Source organism: Heloderma suspectum, chromosome 1 (assembly GCF_057233095.1).
Source record: "Heloderma suspectum isolate Gila_16-S chromosome 1, 16-S_ref, whole genome shotgun sequence".
Taxonomy (NCBI): domain Eukaryota; kingdom Metazoa; phylum Chordata; class Lepidosauria; order Squamata; family Helodermatidae; genus Heloderma; species Heloderma suspectum.
This window is the reverse complement of record NC_139458.1, coordinates 370,176,694-370,182,693: the sequence shown is the minus strand read 5'-3', so window position 1 is coordinate 370,182,693 and position 6,000 is coordinate 370,176,694.

Here is a 6,000-nt window from a genome sequence, read left to right as displayed (position 1 = left end):
TGAAGATATCTGAATGTTCACTATTTTCCTACTTCAGTCTGTATTTTGCTAGTAGTAAATGAATTTTAACTGATTTTATGCAATTTACTTTTTAATTTGAATGTGCATGTCAAATGGTTGCGAATTCAGAGACCTAGGCTGCCTTTACATAAAGTAAAAACCCGCAGACCTCCCATTGTGAAGCCTTTCCGTGTTTAGGGGTCCCAGACAGGGACCATATGATTTCTGAGAGGGGAAGCTTTAAATTTTCAAGGTTCCATAGAACTCAATGAAACCGTGCCATCTGGTGGCTCTTTTAATAGCGCAACAATCTGACTTAAAATAGTTATTTACGGATCTTCTTGAGATAGAATAACCAGGAAATACCTCTGGATGTACCCTGGAGGTTGACCATGTCATGAAAAGGACCTACAAACTTCCATGAGTGAGCAATCTTAATAGCAGGATAAAGCCTCCACGCGAAGGAGCCCTTATTAAAGCACTGCAGCTACACAGTATAATTAACACATACAATTAGGGCGCAATCCTATGCATATTTGGACAGAGAAAAGGCCTACAACTCCCAGCATGCCCCAGCCAGTATGGCTGGCTGGGGCATGCTGGGAATTGTAGGTCTTTTCTCTGTCTAAACATGCATAGGATTGTGCCCTTAAGGATTTATTTTGATTTATTTTTTAAATCTTTTTTTTTCCAATCAGACCACAACTGGTTCTGGTGTTGCTTTCCCTATTTTATCTCTTCAGTTCTTCTATCAATGGAGAAGGAAAACATATGGCTACCAGGGTTTCTAATTAAATCCTGAGTGTGCACAAACATAGCAATATAATGTGGATAAACCGCATGCATGTCTGCTCCAAGAAAACTTAAAAATCGTGTTCTAAAGGAGCTCTTTCTTCTTCTTCATCATCATCATCATCATCATATTTCATATAATTTCATCCCAATCCCAGTGCTCTGGAATACTAAGTTTGCATAGTATAATTGGCCCAACTTCCTAACGCTAGTTCAAGACCCTGTGGCAACAAATGGTAATTTATTCAAATAATTTTTCTATTTAGAGATGCTTGTTGGGAAAACTAAAGTTCCATAGATTTGCTCGGTACTGAAAAACACATGGTCCTGCCCGCAAATAGACAGCTTTGGGGTTTCTGAAATCTGTGTGGTTTTTATACACCTGAACAAACCTGACATTCTCTCCTCAGCACCAGTGTAAATTCCTACACTACTGCCAGTAGGAGAGGGACCAGAACTCATTTAAACATTGGAAAAGGATCATGTCTCACCATAATCTCCTTTTCTATCAGTCAGTTCCTCCTTTGTCTTCCATTCCATACAGGCTGGCTGCTGAAGAGGTCTCCCCCGGCCTGGCCCTCACTAACCTTCCACATAGCATAGTTAGGGATGGGGGCAGGAAGTTGGATGCTCCAGCAACTTTTCTCAAAAAGCAGCACAAGGTGTTTGGAGGAGAGTTTTGTTGTTCAGTCATTCAGTCGTGTCCGACTCTTCGTGACCCTATGGACCATAGCACGCCAGGCCTTCCTGTCTTGCGTTCTCTACCGGAGCGTGCTCAAGTCCATAGTCATTGCATCGGTGATGCTATCTAGCCATCTCATCCTCTGCTGTCCCCTTCTCCTTTTGCCTTCAGTCTTTCCCAGCATCAGGGTCTTTTCCAGAGAGTTTTCTCTTCGCATTAGGTGGCCAAAATATTTGAGCTTCAGCTTCAGGATCTGTCCTTCCAATGAGCACTCAGGGTTGATTTCCTTTAGGATGGACTGATTTGACCTCCTTGCACTCCAGGGGACTCATAAGAGTCTTCTCCAGCACCACAGTTCGAAGTCATCAATTCTTCGGCGCTCAGCCTTCCTTATAGTCCAGCTCTCACAGCCATATGTTGCTACTGGGAAACTGGAGAACAGAGAGTTCCAAAAGAGACTCTAATGGTGCAAACCTAGATGTGTTCACTCAGACTAAGTCCCATTCAGTTAAATGGGGCTTACTCCCAGGATTGTGGCCTACATGTGTCTTTTTATTGAAAGTTCAGGTTTTTAAAAAATCAAATAGCCTCAGCTGACGTGTGAGAACTGAGATAACTGAGATCCCATCAGGTGTGGAGTGGGGTTGGGGAGGTTTAAAACTTTCCTCCCCTGCTGGGCTCCTGAGGAGAATCTCTCCTCTGAAGGTAGTAACTGGGAAGAAATTCCCCAGTGGTGTCAAAGGGGGGTTTCCACCAAATGCAAATTCTACTTTCAGAGGAGGGATTTTCCTCAGGGAGGAAAGGGTTAAATCCCCCAGGCTACAGTCAACGTTACACAAGCAGACTTCTGCTCATGAGATGTGCATTTCCTTTACCCTCTTCCACTTGCAGCCCCCTCCCATCTGCTCTGGAAGGTCCCTCAGCCCCCAAAAGCAGATTTGGAGGACAAGCGGGGGAGTGCAGGTGAAGGGGGAGTTCAATCCACTATCAGAGACCATGCCACTGGTGGAAGGTCATGTTGGACTGAGCCTCCCACCTGCAATGACAATTATTATCAGCCCCCCACCCCCCTTGGCCTTGCTATTTGCATATTTTAAAAACCTGCACATTAAATGCAAAGACGCATGTAGTTTGGCCTGAAGTTAATTAAAGAGAGCTTTGGCTATTGGGTGGTATAGAAATGTAATAAATAAATAAAGCAACTTTGTCCTGCTAATGGTTTTATTGCAAATTCTTTTAAAATGGGTATTTCTTTCTTAAACCAAGAGGGCCACAGGGCTAGTGGTTGAGAGCCAAAGAACTGCTTCACTCATTCTGCAGCCCCACAAGGCCTTTGGGTTTCTATTTCCCAAAGAGCAAATATCCATGGATCTCTTGAAACACTGGGGACCCTCACAAGCAATTTGTAAGCATAGATTCCCACAGGGGGTCTCTCAGTTAAAGAAGGAAAGTCCCAACTTCTACCAGCCATACCCACACTCCTTAACTTTCCAGCCATCAGTTTTGTTGGCTAATTAGACACCTATGCAAAGTCCTGCCCTTTAAACAAGATGCATCCACCTACAATGCTGTGAATGTTGTACCATGGTGTGAAATCCATGTTCTTACTATCCACTAGATGTTGATGCAAAAGTCCGTACCTTATCACATCAGCTGTGAACCCAAAGTGACATATATCCCAACAGGAATCTAGTTAGCATTTCCCCTTAACAATTTCATCTAGAGTTGTACAAATAGTTGGTATCATTGCCAGCCAGAAATGCTGCCAGGTCGCTATTTACTGCAGATGTATGCAGTAGTTTTAAAACAAACACATCTATGTAAGTGCAGGGTTTTAAAAACCCTGCCCCATTAGTAATAGATGGAACATGCTATATCTTTTTTCATTCATTATAAATTATACAAGCATTACCAAAAAGAGGATGTGCTCTGCTCTCACTTCATCCTAGGTTGTACCAGAACACAATATACTGCATTACTAGCTTTCTACTTTGCACATTTTCCCCTCTTTTTCTGCCTTGAGTTATACAACAAATCACTAAGGTTGATCCTGTGCCCACTCACCTAATGGTAAGTCCCACTAAGCTCAGTGGGATTTACTTCTGAGCAGACACATGTAGGATTGCACTGTGAACTGTTTTGCATATCATGGAAGGAATAAATAACTGGGAGGAGGTCATGGTCAACATCAGGTTAGCTATACAAAAAATCACCAAATTATTTTCTAGGAAAAGGATGGACTGTCCAAGCAAAGAGCACCTGCACTTCACAAGATATAGAGAAGTGTTCCTTTGAAATACTTGACCTTATTAGTCAGATGATACCCTCATGATCAATAATAATATCAACAACAACAATAAAATTTATATACGGCTTTTCCTATGCTTGGCTTTCTCCACAGATATTATCTCACTTATCCATGCAACTACTGTGGGATGTTGTTGTTTATTGGTTCAGTTGCTTCCGACTCTTTGTGGCTTCATGGACCAGCCCATGCCAGAGCTTCCTGTTGGCTGTCGCCACCCCCAGCTCCACCAAGGTCGAGTCCGTCACCTCCAGAATATCATCCATCCATCTTGCCCTTGGCCGGCCCTTCTTCCTCTTGTCTTCCACTTTCCCTAGCATCAGCAACTTCTCCAGGGTATCCTGTCTTCACATTTTGTGGCCAGAGTACTTCAGTTTTGCCTTTCATATCATTCCCTCAAGTGAGCAGCCTGGCTTAATTTCCTGGAGGATGGACTGGTTTGATCTTCTTGCAGTCCAAGGCACTCTCAGAGGCATGATCACTGTGGGATAGATTGGGCTATAAATCCATTAAATAAGACATAACAGAAGTGCAGATCTGGTGCTGAGGCTGAGAGAAACGCCCCACCTCACCCAGTGAATATGTGGCTAAGCTGAGACTGGAGCTACATTTCTAACTCACAGTACAAGCACTTGGCTGCTACTCCAACTCCCAGTCTGCATAGGTTAATGCCTGACAATATCCCATCATCTTGTAACTCCAAGGAACTGTGCTTATTTTGACATTTCATGGGCTCCAATTTATTGTTATGATACTTATTTCATTTCATATCCTGTCTTCCTTCCATGAAGCCCAGGGCAGTGTAGAGAAGGATCCCAGGTGGTCTCCCATCCTGGCATTGACTAGACTCAGACCTGCTTAGCTTGTGCCACAAGGTTGTTACAGCACATGCTTTCACCAGGTCATGCCATGGGATCATAAACAGACTGATATCCTATTTTTTCTGAAAAACGTGATCCTCATCGAAGATGGTTCCATTTTGCCTTGGAGATTCAACACTTGCCTAAGCTTAATAAAGAGATGCATTGACTTCACACTAGTTCCAGTTTACGTTAATGAGGTATCATTAGGTAATTAGACAAAAAGTCCCAAATGGAGGTGCCAGTGTGAAATCTGGTGAACCTTCTTTTGTGTATTAAAAGCAACCCGAGAAAGGGTTTTAGTCTGAAAGGCATGCTTGCTCAGCTAGATAAGTCCCAGAGTTTCTGACACCAACATCCAATGTAGTGGAGAGCCAGTGTGATGTAGTGGTTAGACAGTTGGACTGGGTCTTGGAAGATCCGGTTCTAGTTCCCACTCTGCCATGAATCATATTGGATCAAGGAATCATAGGGCTGGAAGGGGCCTACAAGACCATCGAGTCCAACCCGCTGCTCAGTGCAGGAAGCCTGATTCCCAGGCAGCCTCCCATCCAAGTTCTAACCAGGGCTCACCCTGCTTAGCTTCTGAGATCAGACGAGATCAGACAAGATCAGACACATCCAGCCTTTTGCTCGTCTCAGTCTAAACTATCTCGTAGGTTGTTGTGAGGATAACACGGAAAAGAGGAAGACCATATAAGCCACCTTGGATTCCTTGCTAGAGGGGAAAAAGGAGGGATATAAGTATAACAATAAGTATAATATGGTTCCAGGGTGTAGTCTGAAGATGCAGGAGGCAGCCACCTTGCTGAAGCTAAGCGGGTCTGGGTCTGGTCAGTGCTTGGAAGGGAGACCACCTGGGAACCACATGTAGCCACCTTGAGTTCCACAATGGAAGAAAGGTGGGGTATAAATGTAATAAATAAATACAACATACATACAACAATGTTCAGGGCCAAACTATGTTTGATACATAGACCTGCAATCCCCCCCTTCCGATGCACGCGCGCACACACACACACACACACACTGCAGGGCAAATAGCAGCTTCAGTGGCGATTTAGATCAGGAAAATGGTGCAGGGGGAGAAAAATTAAATTCCCCAGTGTGGCTGCTGTGATAATAATAAAAGCGTCAGGAGTTCCAGTCCAATCACAGCTCTCCCACATCACTTCTAGTTCAGCCCCCAGAGTTCAAGAATTTCCTATAAAACACACAGCACATTGCCTTTTGAAAATAATGAAATACTTCTTCATCTAATATACAAGGTAGCATCTTGCTTGAAGGTATTGCTAACAGCAAGACCCTGATGAAATCTAATCCTGTGTGAGCATCAGCAGTGCAACCCTTATGCCATGTTT